This window comes from Zalophus californianus, chromosome 14, assembly GCF_009762305.2.
Source record: "Zalophus californianus isolate mZalCal1 chromosome 14, mZalCal1.pri.v2, whole genome shotgun sequence".
Classification (NCBI taxonomy): Eukaryota; Metazoa; Chordata; class Mammalia; order Carnivora; family Otariidae; genus Zalophus; species Zalophus californianus.
In genome coordinates this window covers 31,433,759-31,454,197 of record NC_045608.1, presented here as the reverse complement: position 1 = coordinate 31,454,197, position 20,439 = coordinate 31,433,759, and the positions used below count along the sequence as shown (strand labels likewise).

At 48.4% G+C, this 20,439-nt stretch overlaps 1 long non-coding RNA gene across 1 annotated transcript in view; it reads right to left on the bottom strand.

Annotated features, from left to right (window-relative positions):
* Nucleotides 1-4,693: 4,693 nt before the first annotated feature.
* Nucleotides 4,694-20,439, bottom strand: part of LOC113913108 — a 21,406-nt gene continuing 5,660 nt past the window's right edge. The window contains exons 2-3 of the long non-coding RNA XR_003517092.1: nucleotides 12,043-12,108; nucleotides 4,694-6,508 (exon numbers count right to left, since the gene is read on the bottom strand). This is a non-coding gene — a long non-coding RNA (uncharacterized LOC113913108). The remainder of the gene's footprint in view (nucleotides 6,509-12,042; nucleotides 12,109-20,439) is intronic.

Below are 20,439 nucleotides of genomic sequence, written 5' to 3'. Positions count from 1 at the left end.
GCGTGGTCCCCGGGGCCCAGGGGCAAGGGTGTGACATGTAGGGCCCCACACCAGGTCGACAGGCAGAGAAGGGTAAGCCCCAACCGCACAGATAGGCTGGGGGCAACACGGCTCCCCAGAGGAAACGGGGGCGCTGCTACTAGAATAAGGGGGAACACCATTTGTCTCCTAAGGGTAGGAGACAAATGTCCTCCAACTCAGATTTGTGATTTCCTCTTAGGAAACGTTACCCTGGAGGCCTTTCTCCTTTCCTGGCAGGCAGTTCAGTGAAAAGAAACCCCAGCAAAGAATGCCCCGCACTGTTTCTGCAGCCCCTGCCCACAGCCCAGCCTTTCCCGGGGGCCTCGGCCTTGCTGCCCTTCACACACAGTCCAGAGACCCTCTGGGCGGTCGGCTCCGTCCCGGGTTCTCTCCATTCCTGAGCTGCCTGCTTGGAGAGGCTTTTCCTGGCAGGAGAGGCAAGAGTAAAGGAACCACACAGCATTCCTCAAGACACAGCCCCTGCTCTTAGCATCATGACAAAACAGGCATTTTAGGCCCCCTGCCCCCTTCTGCTTCTGTCTCCTTCTAGAGTAGAACACTGCGGTGGTAGAGGCTGTTTCGCAGAGAAGGCTCAGATGCAGTGCCGGGGCTGCCCGCTAAAAGCCTCCCTGATAGAAGGTTTCCTATATAAGGAGCTCTGCTGAGAAGCCTGCCCTCCGCGGGCTGGGGCTGGGGCTGGGCCGGGTGCTCCAGGAGGGAGAAGAGGACCCCAGAAACTGAGAAAACTCGCTGAGCCATCTTTCCACCTTGGGAGGAGTGGAGTGCTGCCCCTGCGTCTCTCTGACTGAGGGCTTGCGTCACTTCCCAAGGATTCTGCAGTCCTGGAAAGAGACTGCCTGGCTTCCAAAAAAGGAATTTTCACTGATGGGCCTGATCCTGTTGACTCAGCTGGTGCCCTCCTCCCTCGGTGTGCCCTTTTCCTCCCCATGTCCACAGGGCACCCTGGCCTGTTTTGTGGGGAGGGGAATTAAGCAAAAGGACAATGTGGAAGTGCCGCCTCATCGTCAAAAAGGGGATCCATTCAGAAGGACTACTTGGAGTCTGGGGGCTCTCTTCCCCTTATCCTATGTGGTGCTTTACTGGGATGGCCTGGGATGGAGGAGCCCGACAGAATTCTCAGGGAGGGCTAAACCCGGGCCTTGAGGCTCTAATGCTCAAGGCCTGTGGAAAGGGGAGGCAAAGCCCGATTTTACAAACATCAAAGCCTTCCGAGGGCCCTTCATGAGGCTTTTGATGGGAGAGAACTAGCAGAATAAAAACCTGCTCCATGTCTGGGCAGGGTCCCAACAGGTGCGGCTCCCTCTTGTCTCCAGTTTGAATTAGGCGACATGCATTCCAAAAGTGACACTTTCTTGTTCTAATCTTAGTATCTCCACAACCCACATTTAGTCCACTGGCTGGGGAGAAAGGTGTGGTCCCTGTGGTTAGCAGGAGTGGCCGGGCTGCTCGGCTGGAGCTCCCCGCAGTATGGACCCTGCAGAGAAAGGGCTATAGGGTTTGGGATGTCACCGATTACCAAGTCACTAGCTGAAGCTGCTCCAGTGGCATGTGTCCCCTGCAAGGGCTCAGGGTCTCTCCTTGTGCCCTTGATTTACTGAGTTCTAGAGGCACAATTGAGAAAAGGGGAAATCATCCCTATGTGCTCAGAGTTCGTGACCTACTATTTCGGTGTGCACCCCAGTGTTTATTAGTGTGCCCCCTTTCTCAGTCACACATACACAACTCCACGTCCCCACACATCCTGGCATCTCCACTGGGTAACCAGGCCTGGCATGGACTGAGAGTGTTAGCATGGCCAAAGACAGACTCTGGTTAGAATCACTCGGCTGTGAGCAGACTTCCCTGTCACAAGACTCTTCATCTGTACAATTAAGATTAAAACGAGGTGGTCTGAGAATTCCCTGCCCAGACAGGTGTTCTTGGCACAGGCTCAAAAAATGTTAACAGAGCGCCTTTTGTCAGCCTGGCACTTTCCAATTCACCACATTTCTACTCTTCTGCCCAGCCCCTGGGAAAGTGTCTGTGGCCTGCTCGCCCCGGGACCCCATCAGTGACCCCAAGTCAGTGACCCTGGAGGCTTTGTCAGGCAAGGGCCTTAAAATGGGAATCCAGGTCCTCCAAGGAAAGTTCTTTCTCCTCGAACAGCATGGCAGCGGTTTGCTTTTCCTCCTACACAGCGAAGGTGAGCCCAGCCACCCTTCAGAGCTGCCCCCTCACAGAGAGAGCCAGAGCCTGGCCCTGCGCTTGGCCAGCCTGGGGACATGGGGCTGCTTTCTCAGCGCCCAGACCTCGGAGAATGTGGCCTTTCTCCAGGAAGCCACGCCTGGTGTGCTCATGGCCCAGGGACGAGCCACAGACAGTGACCTGACCCCACATCTCCTGAGGAGTGCTGTTCCCACTCAGGGGGTCCTGCCTCGGGTTCCCAACTTCTCTCTAATAAATAAAATGTATGTAAATAAAACTGTGGGGAGCATCCCTCTCCCTTCTCTTGTAGGATTTAGTTTCTACAAGGGTGTTGGAACCACCCTCACGTGAACAATTGCAAACACAGGGCTTGTTCTGGGGGTCCTTACGTTTGTCACAGCCTGAGAAAAGCCCAGCTCCGAGGGGGCTCCTTCCCTGGCCTCAGAGAGAGGCCAAGGTCAAAACGTGTCACAGACAGGTGCTCTGGGGGCTAATATGTCAAGGCACCATCCGGGCTCATGTCCCACCCAGGCCTCCCCCAACATGCCCACTGGCTTTGGAGCTCAGCCTGTGAAGGTCATATTGCATCTCCCCCGCCCCACCTGCACAGAGTCTTCACGCCTCCACTGCTCGGAACCAGGTCCTCCCGGGCCTGGCCAGGACCTGAGGGCGCCCCCACCGTACAACCGTTGTGGTGTTGGGGCTCCTGATCTGTGCCAGGTGAGGACAAGAACAAGGTGTGTTGGCTTCCAGGCTCCACCAGGAGGGGGAGTACAGGTCCACACACATGTCAGCTCCCCAGGCTTCTGACTCCAGGATCTAGGATCCAGGATCCAGGATCTGACCCTTCCAAAAGGACTCCATCTTTTCTAAGTGAGCCTAGCCTCTACTTCTATTACCCCCTTAGCAAGCGCAAAGGCCAGGCTACAAACTCGGCACCCTCCCTGGAAGGCTTGGGGAGGGTGGGTGCACAGAGTGCCCATGCATTGAAATCACTACCCTGGTCACGGATGCTGTGCCCCGCATTCTCCTTGTCCACCTGGATGTGATTCACGGGAACTCGATGAGGGGACATTTGAGATGGGACGACACTCAAGCATGCCAACACCTGTCTCACTGGTGTATAGTCAGACTTCAAACATACAAACAACAAAATCTAAAAGGATGTGACTTCCACTCGTTCCTGTACCCAATGCACCAGGGTGAATTACCACTCCAAATGGCATTTTGCTTTAGAAATGATCGCCTCTCTCCTCAAGGGCTGAATCGCGCCCAGATGAGGGCACTTGGCTCAGGAGGATGGCCCCTTAGGCCAAGCTGTTGTCTCAACCCGAGTCACAGATGTCCCGGTGTGGTGGGTATATGCAGAGATTCTCCCACTGCACCTGGGTCGTCGGTGCTCCGCGTCATCCTTGGTATGAACACTTTTAGGGGTTACATCCCTCATAAAGGCAGCTCATTCTATTTGTGGACAGTTTTGTTAATTTTCTCTCTCTCTCTCTCTTTTTTTAAGTCAAATATCTGTGTCCCTAAAACTTCCGCTCACAGGTTCTACTTCTGTCCTCTTGAGTTATAGAAAATCAATCCTACCTACTTCCCCAGGCAGTGCGTTTAATCTCCCCGGGGTGCCGGCGCAGTCCCTCCCAGCCTTCACCCAGGCGGCTCAGGCTCTCCCGCGGCCCCAGGCCGGATCCCCAGCCGGAAGGGAGCGCTCCAGGGAGCGCAGGCTCCTTTCTTCAACTTGGACTTGCCCTACAGTCTCTGCCAGGGTGGCTGTTACAAGCTAATTAACAGTACAAGCTTTCGGAAGGGACAGAACGGAAGCAGATGGTGTTGCTGACTTGGGGGTCCGGCTCAGAGTGTGAGGCCTGGGAGGGGTCTGGGGCCAGGGCCGGCGAGGCGTGGGCGAGGAGGGGGCTTCGGGCGGGGGCGGGGGGGGGGAGGGCGGCCTGGGGCAGGCGGCCGGGCCTCTTGGGGGGTCTGAGCTACCAGTGCAGGAAGGGTATCTCTAGGATCCCTCCCAGGGCGACTTCTAAACCTTTGGGGGCGGGGGGCGAGAAGATCCCCGGCCAGGCTCCTAGGTCCTGGAGCCCGGAGTGCCTCTGACTGTGCTGGAAACCCCAGCTCCGCCTTTGGAGTGTGTGTGCTAATGTAGGCGTGTGAGTGCATGCCGTGTGCGTGTGTGCGTGCGTGCGTGCTGTGTGCACATGTACACGTGTGCATGGTGTGTGCGTGTGCATGCTGTTTGCACGGATGGGTGTGCATGCTGTTTGCACGGATGGGTGTCCCTGCTGTGTGCCTGTGTGCACCTGCGTTGTTAAGGGATTGACCTGAAACTGCTCAAGAGTTCATGTGAGAAGGGGGGGGCAGGGAGAGCCCAAAGAAGGTCTATTATTTTCATTACAACATTATTTAAATATGTACAAACATAAAATCAGATATGAACCCTTTATTCTGATTGCTTCTATACAACTATTTTTTCAAATTTACACAACATATAAACAAAACTGGAAACAGCCACTAAATTCGAGTTAACAGCATCAATTTCATGTAGATGATGCTTGCTCAAGTTAAACTGTGGCTTGCAGCAAGATTCTGACTTGCCTTATGAGAACTCTGGGTTTGCTCAGATCACTGCCAAGCTTCCCTTCACAGGACACTGTCCCACCATCTGCCAGCACCTACCACAACACCTTCACATAGAAAGTGCTCAATAAATATTTGTTAATTAATAGCATAAATAAATCAAGGAATTGGAAGTCCCCCTCTACTCTTTTCTTGGGAGAATTATTTGGCATACCCCAATAATAAGCACAAAAAATACACAGAAGACTGAAGTGCACATATGATGCATAACATGATCATCTAAATAAAATACAATATAAAACTTCTCAGAGTGAGAATTCGATGCCCGCTCAGAAGCTCTGCTTTAGTGGAAACTACAGTGTGAGGTCCTACACCCGAAGACCAGCCTTCTCCCCTCCACCTGGCTGCCCACCTCCCATTCTGCCTGACTCAGGGCACAGCCTCCCTGAGCATCATTTTGAACCTGTATTATTAGAATAAAATATCCACTGACTCTGAATCAGATCTCAGGCTGATTGCAAGGGTGAAACTTCAGGAAGACTGTGAGAATGTTTTTTTAAAGTAATGGGAGCTATTCAGTCACAAACGACTCAGGTTTGTAAATTCCCCATCTTGCTGGAGAGTGAATCTAAGAAGAAAGAAAGACAGGGGCGCCTGGGTGGCTCAGTTGGTTAAGGTTAAACATCTGCCTTAGGCTCAGGTCGTGATCCCAGGGTCCATGGATTGAGTCCCACATTGGGCAGGGAGCCTGCTTCTCCCTTTCCCTCTGCCTCCCTTTCTCTCAAATGAATAAATAAAATCTTTTAAAAATAAAATAAAATAAAATGTCTAATGCACCTGACAAGCTGGGAACTGAAATAAGAAGACTGGTCAAGCCTTAATGGGCAGTCTGTAGGGCTTGAGCTAGAAAAGCAGTGTGAAAACTGCATCACACTTTGTATATTCACTGTAATGCACAACTGGAATGGAAGTCTTTAAAATTTTGGAAACGAAAACCATTTAAAAACATCTAAAAGAGAGATTTGGAAATTATAAATTATAGTCTAGGAGAAGTGCCAATACTTCTTTTGATTGTATCAGAAAGAACAGTTTCAGTTATTAAAAATGACAGATTAATTCCATAAACTGTAAAAGTGACCAACTATTTAAAATAAACTGAGCTTGAAGGAGAAGGCACACTTGAAATGAAGGTACAGGAAACACCATCTGTCGATATACACAATGAACATCAACTCCAGGAGAAAACTATTTTTTCCCATTGATTATGTCTAACCAATCACATTACAATGCACTTGCGGCTTGATGACAAAAGTGAAAAAACAGAACAATGTTTTACACTATTTCATGTTATTGAATTATGTTCCATGCCTTGAAAATGAACAAAAATCAACAAGATGAAGCCACTTACTAAATAATGGCATTCTAATAACATGTTTTCATGGCTTGGTTAACGACAGAGATATTGTATAAAATCTTAGGCAGTGTTAGAGAAGTCTAGAAGTCCTTTGAATGGAATTACTGTTGGTTTTGTAGAACTCGTGAATACCAAGAGCAATACCATTGACGTGAAGAGGAGTCTCCATACAAGTCACCCAATGTCTATTGATGTCATTCCCTGTGTCAGACCATGGCTCAGACAATGGCATCTTTTAGCTAGCAGCCACCAAGTCATACAGGGAGATCACATGAACATTTCCTAAAAATCAAAAAGTGATTGAAAATTACTAAAATGACAACAAATTATGCTACAAATTATATCACATGATTGGGAGTTTTATAATATATAGTTTTGTTCAGGAATAAAAAGAAAACATTTTGTATTTTATTTTATTTTGTTTATTTTATTTTATTTTATTATTTTTGAGAGAGAGAGAGTGTGTGCATGCGCATGAGGGAGGGAGGGGCAGAGGGAGATTTTAAGCAGACTCTGTGCTAAGCTTAGAGCCAGACTTGGGGCTCAGTCTCATGACCCTGAGATCATGACCTGAGCCGAAATCAAGAGTCGGACGCTTAACCTACTGAGCCTCTGAGGTGCCCCTCATTTTGTATTTTGATTGATTGATTCAAGTTTTATGGTACTAGTTCTTGCCATTTTTTAATATCACCCTGTGTTTGCCAGACATAGATGTTTTCTTGAAGACTCCTACAATATGTAGGTGCTAGTTCCAAGTTCTGCTATTTTGCAAACTGTGGTGGCCTTGGGGGAGTTAACTGATACTGCTAAGATTTAATTTCTTCATCTGTAAAATGGGTATAATGTTATTTTTCCTTCCCAAGAGCAATGTTATGAGTTGAATAAGATAATCGCTGTTAAAACAGGCCGAAAATATTAATATAAACACAAACAATAAAGTTCTATTAAATAATGGCAGGAATACACATAGTTCCTGAGAGCTGGAAAAAAATAACAAAAATTATAACAAAAATATCTAAGGCAGGTCACAAATGAGAAAAATAGTTTATAAAAACAGACACTCAGATGAACTCAATTTATCAGACATGAGCAACAATTTCCTCACTGCTCCTCTCAAAGCAGACTTGTCCCTTAAGCTCCTGGGGAGACGAGTTATTTTCCTCCCTGCTGGTACATAGGGTGTTGCTGGGTGCTGGAGCCCCATGGTGGCAGGTTTGGTATAGTCACACCAAGCCTGCAGTGTGCGCACCTGGCCTGCCCTGGGCACTCGCAGGGTGGTCAAGATGAGAACGTGGCTGGGTAGCTCCTGCCCCTTCGGCAGGGCCCGGGGTACTGACCCTGCCCCACAGCCTGCAGCTATACACAGATGACCTGCAGCCCCAAGCAGAGCTGCCAGCCAAGTGGCAGGGGGTGGGGGGGCAAGAAAAGAAAAGAAATGCCCATTGTTCAAGCCACTGTGTTTTGGTGGTTGGTTGAGCAGGATCTTTCAGCAACAGCAAAGGCAACCCCCAGATGCCAGAGTCTGGTGCTCAGCTTGGTTGTCTTGACTACGCGTTTCTGCGGCAGGGGCCCCTTCTCTCGGCACTGCATCCCTTCCTGCTCTTCAGACAAACAGACCCTTCTTTGAGGAACAGCTGGTATTCAGCTCTCCAGTGTCTGGATGGAGCTGCCAAACACAAAGCCACGCATGTGGTCCAAGTGGCATCCGTGGTCCCTGCCACCTAAAAAGCCCAAGAGACCAACACAGAGACCAAACCTCATAGAAACGAGAGGGAGAGCACAGAGGCAGTGGGATCAGGACCCTCTCTGCTCCCGTGGCCGCCCATGACTGTGTCCCCCAGTTCATTCTCTGAGTTGCCATTGCAGGCAGGGTTCAAAGCAGGAAGAACAGCCACTCTGGACAGCTCCAGCACGGAAGGGTCTGGCAAAGGGAATTAGGTGCTCACGTCCTTGGGAGGCTGGAGTCAGGGCTGCCTGAGCTCTGGTGTCATTGCTCCTCGGCACGCCCCGGGGCCCGAGTGGGTGTGCTGGGGTCCTGCGAGGTGGCAGGAAGAGCAAGAGGGAGAGTTCTGCTTCGTGCCCCTGCCCCAGCCCCTCACTGGCCATCGGACATTTGCAACCAGAGTCCTTGCCGCAGGGAGGGCAAAAATTCAGTTCAATTGTCCAACCTCTCCTTCTAGAAGGAGGGCAGTTTTAGGGGCCCACAAGAAAAATTCTGACCCCTGTTGGGTCAGTCATGTTCCAAATAACTTCTTTAAATTTTTTAATGTCTTTATGATTACGAGGTAGTTCCACAGTTTGAAGATAATTGTACTTGATTTTCATAACAATGCAGTTAAGATCCTCATTATCATGGCTACCCTGCAGATGAGGAAGCCTAGAATCTAGAATTTAAGTGCCTTTCTCAAAGTCCCACCAGTGCCAGCCCAGGGCTCCGGATGCCCTGATCCACCTCTTCCTGACCCCAGGAGCCTTATGGAGCTCGCGGACCTGGAATGGGGTTTGGCAGGTAGCAGACATCATAAATGCTTGGGAAGGAAACATCCTTTACATTGAAGAGAAAGAAAGACGAAACAGAAATTCAATATACTGACCCATTTATTTTCCCATTTCTTCCTGAAAAAAGCAAATGAAGCCTTTACTATAAATCTGACATGAACACACCATTTTCTTTCTTTTATCAAGGAAGAGGTGTATTGTCAAGGTTTGTTGAAGAAATGCTTCCACATGAATTTGAGAAACAAGACAGAGGATCATAGGGGAAGGGAGGGAAAAATGAAACAAGAGGAAACCAGAGAGGGAGACAAACCATAAGAGACTCTTAATCCCAGGAAACAAACAGGGTTGCTGGAGTGGAGGGGGGGTGGAAGGGGTAGGGTGGCTGGGTGATGGACATTGGGGAGGGTATGTGCTATGGTGAGCGCTGTGCAATGTGTAAGACTGATGAATCACAGACCTGTACCCCTGAAACAAATAATACATTATATGTTAATTAAAAATATTTAAAAAAAATGCTTCCACAAGAAGCTGGGTTCAATATCTTATGTCTGATATGCATCCGTTTAAAATTTTCTGTATTGCAAAGGGGGCTTTTATTTTAAAGATTTTCTTTATTTATTTGACAGAGAGAGACACAACGAGAGAGGGAACACAAGCAGGGGGAATGGGAGAGGGAGAAGCAGGCCTACCACCAAGCAGGGAGCCGGAGGGAGCCAGAGGTGGGGCTCGATCCCAGGACCCTGGGATCACGACCTGAGCCGAAGGCAGACGCTTAATGACTGAGCCACCCAGGCGCCCTACAAAGGGGGCTTTTATTGATTGATTTGTAATGCTTCCTCTGTCCCAGGGAGCTATGAGTGAGGCAAACCCTTCCTCTAACCACAGATTTGACCACGGAAAAGCCCCGCCTGCCTCCATGTTGCCCCAGGCTTAGCTTTCAGTCCGGGTGGGCCGCAGGGACACCCCGGGGTCTTATTACAACTGAAGCCCGAGGCTTTCATGGAGTGCATCCCCTCCGCAGAGTGTCTTTGCTACGCTCTCTCCTCTGATGGCCCTGAGGTCAGCAGGTGGCCCAAACTGCTGCCCCACATACTGTGCTCCCCGCCCAGCCCTGCCACCTGGGCCCTGGCAATGGCAGGACTGAACCAGCCTGAGCTTGTTGTAGAAATGGAAAAGGAACCAAGGGCCCCCACAGCACCCCCAGCTACGGCATGATAAAGGCTTTCTTTTTCCTCTTGGTACCCTTGCACCACATTTCCAGTGTCCCTAGAACAGGAATCAGGGGCAGGGCTGGGCGTCCTCAGCTGTCTGGGCGTCACCCACCTGCTGTGGCGTTCCCCGAGCCTGTTGCTGCCTGCCAGGCCTGGTCCAGAAGGCAGATGGCCACATAAAAATAGTCAGGGAGCCCTTGAGGTGCCACTTCTCCAGCTGCTGTGTTGAGTGGAAGCCAGATGAGAGAGGGGACGAGGCATGGCGTCTGTTTGGAGTAGAGGCTGGTTGCTCAGTGTGTGTCTGGTGGGTGAGCGCGGGCTCTCCGTCCAGCAAGGATGAACGGGAAGGGCAGGGCCAGGGAGAAAATCTCAGCCTTGTGACCCCCAGCTCTCCCCGGAATAAACACCAGACAAAATAGGTCTTCCTGATTCATCAGTTTCCCATCAATTCTATTGCAGCTGAAACAGTTCTGTTGCATTATGCCAGTGTGGATACAGCCCCTGAGCTCCCGGCCCCGGTTTCTTGTTTAAGAAGCTAGGATCTGGGGTGCCTGGGTGGCTCAGTGGGTTAAGCATCTGCCTTTGGCTCAGGTCGTGATCCCAGGGTCCTGGGATCGAGCCCCGCATCGGGCTCCCTGCTCCACGGGAAGCCTGCTTCTCCCTCTCCCACTCTCCCTGCTTGTGTTCCCTCTCTTGCTGTGTCTCTCTCTGTCTGATAAATAAAATATTGAAAAAAGGAAGAAGAAGAAGCTAGGATCTAGACAATGGGGAGTTACTCATCAGCAGGTATAAAGTTTCAGTTGAGCAAGATGAGTAAGTTCTGGACATCTGTTATACAGCTTTGTATCTATAGCCAATAATGATATAGTGTATGCCTTGCTAAGAGGGTCGATCTCACCTTAAGTGCTCTTACAATAATACAATAAAATGTAAAAGGAGAAAAGAAAAAGCAGCAGCTAGAGTCTAAGAAGGAGCCAGAGGCCGGGACAAATTCCTTGGTCTCTCTCAGACTTGGTTTCCTCATCTGTAGAAGAGGGAATAAGACCTATCTTGGAAAGGACAGCCTTAAATGAGATGCGTCGCATAAAGCGCGGTGCTCCCTGTTTTGGAGCACTGTGGACACAGCACCAGATGGCTTTGACCTCTCCTGATCAAGTCAGTGAGCCGTATAGCATATATTGGGCAGTGAGTCACAGAAACACTTTAGGAGGGATAAGCTAAAGAACTGGGAGATGAGCCATCAGGGTGGGTGGAGAGCGGTGCTTTCTGAATCACCGGGCCAGCTGAGAAGCGAGGGAGGGGCTGCCACAAAATTCCTGAGGACAGCTGAGACAGCTGGGTGCGGTGGGCTCCAGTTTGAACTGAGCTGAACTCTCCAAATAGCTGTCTCTTACTACAGAGAATGAACGATCAGAACATCACATTGCTTTGGTCTGGCACTTTCGGGTCCACAGACACCTTCATGCACGTTACGTCAGGTGCTGCCAGCAAGCCTGTCAGGTGGAAATACCCACCCCGCTCCAGAGTCCCGGAACAGTGGCCGCAGGGCTTGTCCCCCACCTTCCCAGATGCCCCACCACCTGCGGGAGCACTCAGGGCCACGGCCACGGCTAGATGAAAACTCAGTCCCTAGCTAGCCTGGTGGGGGAGAACTAGGCACAGAATTCAGGCAAGTAACTGGTTGATGATAATCAGTTGTAAACCATCTAATTCTGCTTTTAAAATGCCATCTGATTTTATATTTAATTCTGAGAAAACCCTGGTGGACACCTCTTCGTTCAGGGTGGCATTACTAAATTTTTCTTCACTTCTCATCATAATATTCTGGGTTGTCCCTTCGAAGTCCTCTGCAACACAAACATTCTGACACTACTTTCGTCATTTACAAGCCTTCACTGGATGCATGTGCATAGTAAGCAGTGTGCTGAGTGCTGTGGACACTGTACAGGACGTCTAGTCTCTAACCCTGGGACTTACAGTCTAGTCCAGGAGGTAAGACTTCTAAATGTGGGACACCTGGACAATGTGATCATGGAGACAGTGAGCACATGATACTGGGGTTGGGGCAGACACACAGGGCAGACTGGAAGTTCAATGCTGACTTACCTGTGTGGTGATGTCATGTCCAGCTGGAATCTGGACCAGAAAAAGAGCACATCAGATTACTCCAACCTGGGGGTGGGGATGATGCACATTAACTTAATTTAATCCAAGCCACAGGGGTAAATAACAAAAACTCAAACAGTCCCATTTGTGCTTCTAGTTGTGAAAGTGTATCAGAACTTTAAACTATCTTTCCCGGCACCATTTCGTTACAGAACAGCTCAGTGAGTGATAGGAAGGGCTGGAGGAAAGATAAACAGGTCCAAACATCCCAGATGCATCCTGGGGCAGGGAGGGGCCAGCTGACACATGTCAGCAGGAGGTGAGGGATGTGGCCTGAGGGGCTCTGACAGAGGCAACAGGCAGAAGTCCCAAAGGTGGCTGGAGCACATTGCCAGAGCTCCAAGCAGAAGATACAGGTAGAGGTGACACTGAGGGGGGCAGGAAAGAAGAAGGAGGGGCTGCATGGGGAGAGGCTCCAGCTCCTCAGGAGGCTGGGGTTGGGGGACCCAGAGCAATGTCCAAGTCACAGGGAGCTAAAGTTCCATGGCGGGAACCAAGGGTCAGGGTTCAGGGCAGCGATAAATTAAATTAAATCTTTTATCTAGGTATCAATGGACACAAGTTCAGGCCTATAAGATTTTTATCACACAAAAAATGTATCTTGGCACTCATACAAATGCTCATTGGATTCATCACGAACGAGATGCTAGCAACTTTGGTCAACCTCAGGAAGAGAAGGCGGAGGTCGCAGGACGTCCCCAGGAAACAGTTTCCTGGGATTTGGTGCACAGATCCACTCCTTGCCCGGAAGGTCAGAAGCATCATGCGGTCACCCTCACTGTTGGGGGCCTCTCAGCCTTGTTGGGAGACCCCGAATCTTATTAAAACGGGCCCTTTGGATCCTGGGCGTCTAGTCAATTATTCTCATGCTTTCCTCGGGGCGGGAGGGGGTCTGCTCTGCTTGTGCAAATAAGTCCCGTTGAAATTCTCCTTCCATGATGTTTCCCATATAACTGCCCTCTCTCACACACTTATGGGCAGAATCATTCATTCACTTCCAGCACTTTCTTTCTTAATATTAATATGAAAAAAATGTTTCCAAGTCATTTAATAGTAAGAATGGTGGCAATCGTTATTTATTCCCAGCATATCACATTATTATAATGGTTATTTTTTTTTATCTGCTACAGAGGTTACTAAAACTTGATGATAATTATAATCAGTCGTAGCCCGGTGTCTGAGATGCAGTAAACACTCAACATTTGTTGAAGAAAAGAGTGAATGAATCAATGAATCCTCAACACTCAAAATAGTATCCTATGACAGAACCAGACAGAACAGACTGATGGGGCTCTGACATTGGAGCTTTGATCCCACCGGCCCTGCCAGGGAGCTGGTCCAGCGAGGCAGAGGGAGAGTCCTGGGACAGACAGGCCTGGGTGCTCCCCCAGGGACAGATCCGTCGGCAGAAATACATCGCCCATTTTCTCTATATTTCTCCTTTTCCTTTTAAGCATGGAGGTCTGTCTCTTCTTGTTTGTCCTCTTCTGGCCCTCTGCTTTCTCTTCCCTGACAGATAGAATTGAACACTTACTGTTATATCAACTAAGTAAATATTTGTTTGATGAGGAATCTATCAAAATCCTAGAGGAGAGGGATGCCTGGGTGGCTCAGCTGGTTGAGCCTCTGCCTTTGGCTCAGTGTCCTGGGATCGAGTCCCGCATCGGGCTCCTTGCTCATTGGGGAGCCTGCTTCTCCCTCTGCCTGCTGTTCCCTCTTCCTGTGCTTCCCCTCTCTCTCTCTCCAATAAATACAGATAATTTTTTTTTTTTAAATCCTAGAGGAGAACACAGGCAGCAACCTCTGTGACCTCAGCCACAGCAACTTCTAGCTAGACACATTTCCAAAGGCAAGGGAAGCAAGGACAAAATGAACTATTGGGACTTCATCAAGATAAAAGCTTTCACACAGCAAAGGAAACAGTCAACAAAACCAAAAGACAACCAACAGAATGTGAGAAGATATTTGCAAATGACATATCAGATAAAGGGTTAGTATCCAAGATCTATAAAGAACTTACAAACTCAACACCCAAACAACAAATAATCCAGTAAAGAAATGGGCAGAAGACATAAACAGACATTTCTCCATAGAAGACATCCAAATGGCCAACAGACACATGAAAAAGTGCTCAACATCACTTGGCATCAGGGAAATCCAAATCAAAACCTCAGTGAGATACCACCTCACACCAGTCAGAATGGCTAAAATTAACAAGTCAGGAAACGACAGATGTTGGCGGGGATGTGGAGAAAGGGGAACCCTCCTACACTGTTGGCGGGAATGCAAGCTGGTGCAACCACTCTGGAAAACAGTATGGAGGTTCCTCAAACAGTTGAAAATAGAGCTACCCTATGACCCAGCAATTGCACTACTGGGTATTTACCCCAAAGATACAAAGGTAGTGACCCGAAGGGGCACCTGCACCCCAATGTTTATAGCAGCAATGTCCACAATAGCCAAACTATGGAAAGAGCCCAGATGTCCATCGACAGATGAATGGATAAAGAAGATGTGGTATATATATACAACGGAATATTACTCAGCGATCAAAAAACTGAAATCTTGCCATTTGCAACCACCTGGATGGAACTAGAGGGTATTATGCTAAGCAAAGTAAGCCAGTCAGAGAAAGCCAATTATCATATGATCTCACTCATACGTGGAACTTAGGAAACAAAACAGAGGATCATAGGGGAAGGGAGGGAAAAATAAAACAAGATGAAATCACTGAGGGAGACAAATCCTAAGAGACTCTTAATCACAGCAAACAGACTGAGGGTTGCTGGAGGGGAGGTTGGTGGGGGGGATGGGGTAACTGGGTGATGGGCATTAAGGAGGGCATGTGATGTAATCAGCACTGGGTGTTATATGTAACTGATGAATCACTGACCTCTACCTCTGAAACTAATAATACACTATATGTTAATTAATTGGATTTAAATTTTAAAAATAAAGGGGTAGTTAAGTATCTATTTCTCTCTCTCTCTCCCTCACACACAAACACAACCTTCCAAATCACACAATCACTTAAATTGATTTCTATCTCATTTAACATAAACTTAATTTTTTATAGCCCTGTGACTGCAACAAAACGAAGTTGTCTTCTGCAGTTCTAGGACCGAGAGATTTATGCGTTTATATGGTACATACTTGAAGACAAACGTGCTGAGTGCTTGCTTTCAGGCAATCTCCTCATCAAACGAAAAGACCCTTTTACATACCCAATACACAATCTTCCCAAAAGTCCGGTAAGCCTGGAGTATAACCCACATTTCCCCATGTGGCAGAGCTGAAACTCAACCTATTCTGTCCAGTCTCAAAGCTCCACGAGGCACTAATCCCAGCCACTTCATTTTATTAGCAGGAGAGTTTTGTGCTCTAACATTCCCAAGGAGAGGACACTGCATAAGTCACATAGAAAGGGACAGAGACCATCGACAGATGAATGGATAAAGAAGATGTGGTGTATATATACACAATGGAATATTATGCAGCCATCAAAAGGAATGAGATCTTGCCATTTGCAACGACGTGGATGGAACTGGAGGGTCTTATGCTGAGTGAAATAAGTCAATCAGAGAAAGACATGTATCATATGACCTCACTGATATGAGGAATTCTTAATCTCAGGAAACAAACTGAGTGTTGCTGAGTGGTGGGGGGTGGGAGGGATGGGGTGGCTGGGTGATAGACATTGGGGAGGGTATGTGCTATGGTGAGCGCTGTGAATTGTGCAAGACTGTTGAATCAAAGATCTGTACTTCTGAAACAAATAATGCAATACATGTTAAGAAAAAAAGAAAAAGAAGAAGATAGCAGGAGGGGAAGAATGAAGGGGAGTAAGTTGGAGGGGGAGACGAACCATGAGAGAGGATGGACTCTGAAAAACAAACTGAGGGTTCTAGAGGGGAGGGGGGTGGGGGGATGGGTTAGCCTGGTGATGGGTATTAAGGAGGGCACATTCTGCATGGAGCACTGGGTGTTATGCACAAACAATGAATCATGGAACACTACATCAAGAACTAACGATGTAATGTATGGTGATTAACATAACAATAAAAAAATTAAAAAAAAAAGAAAGAAAGGGACAGAGAACCCTTTGCACATGAAACTGTCAGGGATAGTCCCTGTAGGACAGGTTCGAGTAAAGTGGCCCTGTGGGGTATATAGAGTTGTATTGGTGTGGCTCCCAACACATTAGCGCCGACTGCAGCTACAGCCGGTGGGAGTGTCCTTCCCTTTCTCAGTGACAGGCTGGGTCTCCCAGGGGCCACCTCCACCTCTCTAATCAGGGCAGGGCCCCATACCTTCATTCACACACACAAGACCTCAAGTCCCTGCTAGCTGAGCCTCTAAGGTATTTCTTCTTTAAAGGAAAAGCACAGGCTTTGTCTCTCTCTCTCTCTCTCTCTCTCTCTCAAAGAATTCCAGGCATCCAGAGACCAGGAGAGGAGGTTTGGGGGTTGGTGAGGATCTCCCTCTTCACAAAGAGATTCTCATCCTCAGGTTGCAATGAGCTTTTTCCTGCACTGCTCCTCTCTGCCTCTCTTCTGGAAAGAGGACTGACAACACGGATTGAAATCCTTTTAATCATAGCGTTTGATCTAGTAATTCCACGTTTAGGAACCAATCTTTAATTCTAAATTCAAAAATATTTCATGCACAAAGATGTTTGTTGAAGCATTATTGACAGTAGTGGGAGTAGTGGAAAATTGGAAATTTAGCCAGATAGCCCAAAAGAAGGGAATAATTAGAATACTCTATAAAATGTTGTGCAGTCATTAAGGATGGTTTTTATGAAGCACCATGCAAACGCGAAGAAGCTACGCTTACAAAGTTCAGTGTTTCAAAGCCCACAGGCAACATGAACCTAATTAAGTTTAAGAAAACTAGTTGTAGGGGGCGCCTGTGTGGCTCTGCCGTTAAGCATCTGCCTTCGGCTGAGGTCATGGTCCCAGGGTCCTGGGATCAAGCCCCGCATCCGGCTCCCTGCTCGGCAGGAAGCCTGCTTCTCCCTGTCCCACTGCCCCTGCTTGTGTTCCCTCTCTCGCTGTCTCTCTCTCTGTCAGATAAATAAAATCTTAAGAAAGAAAGAAAGAAAGAAAGAAAGAAAGAAGAAGAAGAAAGAAAGAAGAAGAAGAAAGAAGAAAGAAGAAAGAAAGAAGAAAGAAGAAAGAAAGAAAGAAGAAAGAAGAAAGAAAGAAAGAAGAAAGAAAGAAAGAAAGAAAGAAGAAAGAAAGAAAGAAAGAAAGAAAGAAAGAAAGAAAGAAAGAAAGAAAGAAAGAAAACTAGTTGTAGAGTAAGACTATCAGGAAGGGTTGCTGGAAGGGAGGAGGGCAGGGCCTGGGCTAGGTGGGTGATGGGAATTAAGGAGGGCACTTGCTGTGATGAGCCCCAGCTGTTGTACTGTTGTACGGAGGTGATGAATCACTAAATTCTACCCCTGAAACTGATATTACACTATATGTTAACTAAAAAAAAAAAAAAAAAAGACTGTCAGGAAATGTGTCCAAATGTTAATTAATTAATTAATTAATGGTGTTTGGGGGGTTGGATTTTTGTTTTTTGTTTCCTTTTCAGTCTTTTCCAACTTTTGTGAAGCTTGTCTATTACTACCCCACCCCTTTTTAAAACTATGGTTTTAAAAAAGTGCACACCATAAAATGTGCCATCTTAACTATTTTTAAGCATACAATTCAGTAGCATTCAGTATATTCATAGTGTGCAACAGATCTCTGGAATTTTCATCTAGCAAAACTCATCTACCAGTTTTTAATGGGAAAATAATATAAAGATTATTTTTAAAAATATAAACTGCCCAAGGCTAGCCCTGAACATTGTCCTGCTTCAGCTGGTTTTATTTATTTATTTGTTTGTTTATTTTTTTAAGATTTTATTTATTTATTTGAGAGAGAATGAGATAGAGAGAGAGAGCATGGCGGGGAGGGTCAGAGGGAGAAGCAGACTCCCCGCCGAGCAGGGAGCCCGATGCGGGGGCTAGATCCCAGGACTCCAGGATCATGACTTGAGCCAAAGGCAGTTGCTTAACCAACTGAGCCACCCAGGAGCCCCAGCTGGTTTTTAAAAATGTCGGGATGAAGACGCCTTTCCCTCCTTCCCCTGGCCCCCAGCCTATGCCACCTGGCGGGGACACTCCAGAGCCCCTTCTCCCTGGGCAGCCCCCCATCAGGGCCTCTGCTCCTCCCCGCACTTCTCTCCCCTCTCCCACAGCACCGGGGTGTGCTGGGGCCTCAGCCCCTTACCCCGCACACCCTGCAGTGTGTGTACTCAAGATAAGGGGCCAGGGTGAGGGAGAATGAGGGGGGAAGATCCCCTGAGCATGGCCTAGGGGTGCTGGGGGAGCCCTGGATGTTTGGGCTCAAGGTCTTTGCATCTAGTCACTCAACCCCCTCATGTCACATCAGGGATCAGATCCCAGGATTCTGTCACCTCACACAGAGCCCTTCCTTCTAGAACAGACTGAAGACTGTTATATTATGTGCAGTATCAGAGAAAATGGTCAGTGTTGGAGCTGATTCCATGACTGGGAAAATACAAACAAACTTAGGTTGGGCTGGGTAAAGCCATCTGACTACAGCAAGACATGCTGCCATTTTTGCCAAATTGCCACACAACATGGCAACAATTCCATTACCAGCAGGTAGATGTCAGGTCGTATTTGTTATAAAGCTGATCTGATATGCTCAGTTCTGGGCATGAATGTTTATTCTTCATTGTGTACTTTATGGATATATGCTCACTACTTTTTTTTCTTTTAAGATTTTATTTATTCATTTGAGAGAGAGAGAGAAAAAAAACAGGGGGAGAGGCAGAGGGAGAGGGAGAAACAGGTTCCCCACCGAGCTGGGAGCCTGACCTGGGGCTCAATCCCAAGACCCAGAGATCACGACCTGAGCCGAAGGCAGATGCCCAACCATCTGAACCACCCCGGCGCCCCTGCTCACTACTTTCTTAGAAAGAGTTGAAATGGGACAAGGAGGTCACATTTTAGATCAGCTGGCTCTTCTTTGATTTAAGTTAGGAGACGTGTTGATCAGTCACAGGATATGAGAGCTGCAAGGGAATTTTAAGATCATCTGCTCTTACTCTGGCTGATGAGGAAATGGATTTTATCTAAACCTAGAACCTCCAGGATGCAGGGTTAAGAGGCACAGTTAACTTTCCGATTCATTTCCCGTGTAGACCAGGACAGGCTCCCTGTGGCACTGCAGGGAATAAGCCATTCCATGAAAACAAAGATAGTCTCTAATCACACATCCCAAACCAGTCTCGTCTAGCAAAGGTCTATAAAACGGGATCTTTATTTTTGTTCCCAACCCAAAACTAAAGGGGCTGGAGGAGGACCATGGGTGGGTGTGCGCCACCATGTCACCTGACCATCACTACTGCCCAGATGAACCCAATCATGGAAACTCCAAGTGGGTGGGCTGGGGGCTGCGTGCGTGAGCGCACGTGTCCGTGTGAGAGCTGGGCCCAGCGTCCTCAGTTCTTTGGCGTTTGGCTTACCCAACCGCCTACCCTTGTGAGGCAGCGTCAGCAGCTTCCTGGCTCCCAAACCAGCACGGCTCCTCGCACACATGGCTGTTCAGTCAATGTTGGTGAGGTGGGCTTAGAGCCAAAGGAGCTGCGCCCCCAACTGCCCAGCCAACATCGCAGGGGCCCCCCAGAGCTCTAGAGTGAATGGGGATTCGCCTCTTCCTTCTCTCTTCACACTTGACTCAGAAGGGATGAGAGAGACGGTGCCCTATTTTCAAAGTCCTTCAGCCTTTGGAAGCCCTTCCTGGAGGCCCTCTTCCTCTCTTTGAGGCCCTATTTCTCAGCCACGTGGAACTTTGTGCTCATCCATCCCACCTCTGTGCCCGGGGAAGGGCGAACAGCCACCACCATACTCTTGGCGGCAGCTTTTTACCAACAGAAACTGAGACTGTGGCCAGGCTATCTGTGTCCTCCATTCACTGGGCTCCTTCGTGCACGGGTCCTTCCCTGCCACCATCCCTTCATTTGAGAAGTTTACAAACCTGCAGGAAAGTTTAAAGGATAATACAGTAATCAAATGAATGCCTATCTAGATGTACCTATTACTAACATGTTGCCACAGACAATATGGTTCCTGCCTTGGGCTGCACTGCTCCCCGCACGGCTGCTGAGATGTGCCCACCCCACTACTTCAGCAGCCAAGATGGGAGAATGCCCCCCACGAACGTCCCAACCTGCTTCCAGGGCCCCCTCACGGTGGACAGTGACACTGATGTGCAAAAAGTGGTGTCCCAGGGATAGCTGTGTGGGGGCTGGGGGGTCTGGGGTGTTCACAGG